This window comes from Palaemon carinicauda, chromosome 19 (assembly GCF_036898095.1).
Source record: "Palaemon carinicauda isolate YSFRI2023 chromosome 19, ASM3689809v2, whole genome shotgun sequence".
Classification (NCBI taxonomy): domain Eukaryota; kingdom Metazoa; phylum Arthropoda; class Malacostraca; order Decapoda; family Palaemonidae; genus Palaemon; species Palaemon carinicauda.
This window is the reverse complement of record NC_090743.1, coordinates 19,071,508-19,074,007: the sequence shown is the minus strand read 5'-3', so window position 1 is coordinate 19,074,007 and position 2,500 is coordinate 19,071,508. Positions and strand designations below refer to the sequence as shown.

The following is a 2,500-nucleotide window of genomic DNA, read 5'->3' as shown; positions in this document are numbered from 1 at the left end:
CCTCAACATCCGCATCTCAGCACTAAAAATGTTTCTTTAAATCTGTATGACTTTTAAAATTTCATGTGTGATTCTCAGCAGAAAATTCACTTTTGAGACACATTAGCTCTGTCTTCTTCAATTGCACAAAAATAGCTTATTGAGAAAAACGTGTAAGATTTCGGTGGTCAATCTATTCTGATGAAGTGTTTTAATTCTTTCATTCTTCCTTGTTTCGAGTATTGTTTTTTGAGACTGGTCTTCAGCTGCTGATTCTCGTCTTAATTTATTGGATAGAAACTTCCGGTCTATTAAATTTCTTATTCCTGATCTAGATGTTAATTTCTGGCACCGTCGTTCAATTACTTCGTTATGCATGTTGCATAAGATTTTTCATAATTCTGACCATTCTTTACATTCAGATCTTCCCAAACAGTTTCATCCTCTTCGTAATGCTAGGCATGAAGTTATTTCTAATAGTCATGTCTTCATCATAAGCCGCAATACTACATAGTATTCCAGAAGTTTATTCCAGCTGTGACTAAGTTGTGAAACGATCTTCCTAATAGGGTAGTTAAATCGGTTGAATTTCAAAGGTCAAATTTGCAGCAAATGTTTTTATGTTAAACATACTGATACGAGTCTCTTTTTAAAGTTTATGTATGAAAGATCTGTTTTGATATTGATACTGTTCTTAAAACTTTCATTTTGATTGTTCAGTACTTCTCATATAGTTTATTTCCTTTCCTCACTGTGCTATTCTTCCATGTTGGAGCCCTTGGGCTTATAGCATCTTGCTTTTCACAGTAGGGTTGTAGCTTAGCTAATAATAATAATAATAATAATGATAATAATAACCTCCCTTTGATCTAATCATTTTGTTTTATTTAATTATCTCCATCACGAGATTTCTCTAGCTTTGCAACACACTTCGTTTTAACCCTTTTCAGTTCTGATAAATCTTCAACGAAGGATTTCTATTTAACCTTAAAATGATTTTTGTCAATTGAACAATATTTGATTTCTTTCTTATAGTACCTTCAATACTGTTCATTTGGGGCTTCGTAATCTCGCAGGATCCATTTCTCTCAGTTTCATAGACTTTCTCTAATGAGGTCTCTCACGCTTGGATGTTTTATGAATTCGACGTGTGATTATCTAATTCAGTTGTTGAAAAGTGATTGTTCTTGTAATAATAACTTTTTATATGAAATAATACCAGAATACCAAGGATTAAATATCTGTCTCCCATGTTTCATGCTGCTCATAATTCTACGGTCAGCGTTGATGAAAAACCATATTCATACATGATCTGTAAAGTCGTACCATTGTTTTTCATTCGATAATATTTCTGAAGTGGCTAAATATTTAGGAAGAAGGAAAGTAAAAGCAATAATTAATATCCATCATAAATCTGCCTTACAGAGGGCGATTAACTGTCCATTCGCATTCAAGTTACCTGGAGGTTCTTGTGGCGGGCAATGTGCTTGCAGAATATTTCCTAAATTCCATTCACCCCTCTCCCGACTCTCCCTCTCTTATGAGACTGGTTTTACCCCGGGTTGCTTACGACTACTTACCAAGAACTTTTTAGCGCACTAGATTGTTTAGTTGAAGGAATGATACCGGTATATGTAATGAGGAAACAAAAATCATTAACGTATGGAATGAATTCATAAACTACTCAGAGAGAGAGAGAGAGAGAGAGAGAGAGAGAGAGAGAGAGAGAGAGAGAGAGGGGGGTGTTTATAAATACTCACTGGTTTCCTTTTCATGGGAAATTGGAATTAACTTGGCGACAAGAATCCAAAGGACTGCTGTTATGATATTGGACAGATTTTGATCAGGTAAACACGATTCACTTATTAAATGAAAGCCTTTGATCCCTACTGTACACTTTAGATCAACCAGCTAATGAAAAAAAATAAAAAATGAGTATGACAAACCACTTTTTATGGCATTTATAGACTATGAGAAAGTCTTTAATTCTGTCAAAACCTCAGCAGTAATGAAAGCCCTTAAAAGACAAGGATAAATTAATCTTTTGTTAGAACACTTGAAGATAACTATACAGACAGTACACCAATCTTAAAACTACATAAATATAGTGAGAATTCCGATTGAGAAAGGAGTCAGACAGGGAGACCACACCTTTTTTAAATTATTCACAGCATAACTAGAAGAAGTTTTTAAGAATTTCAATTGGGAAATGTATGAATTAATATTAATAAGTATTAATGGGGAATACCTTAACGTTGTAAGATTTGTTGATGACATAATTGTGTTGAGTGAATGATGGGAGGAATGCAAAAGTTGATTGATTTTAATACAGAAAGCAGAAATGTAGGACTGAAAATGAATATGATTAAAATTGAGATAATGTTCAATGAAAATTCAGAGAGACAACAATTAAGAGTTATGGACGAGCCTCTAGAGATTTTTTATCAATATACGTACCAAGGACAGGCAGTAGGTGTTTCCCCTAGGACACGAGACCGAAATCAAAAGAAGGATAAGCATG

At 34.0% G+C, this 2,500-nt stretch overlaps 2 protein-coding genes across 7 annotated transcripts in view; one reads left to right on the top strand and one right to left on the bottom strand.

Moving 5' to 3' along the window:
• LOC137658497 (adhesive plaque matrix protein-like) overlaps positions 1 to 2,500 on the top strand; it is a 1,563,467-nt gene that overhangs the window by 276,478 nt on the left and 1,284,489 nt on the right. The gene's annotated exons all lie outside the window — the stretch shown is intronic.
• Positions 1 to 2,500, bottom strand: part of LOC137658494 (uncharacterized) — a 112,615-nt gene that overhangs the window by 12,944 nt on the left and 97,171 nt on the right. The window lies entirely within an intron of this gene.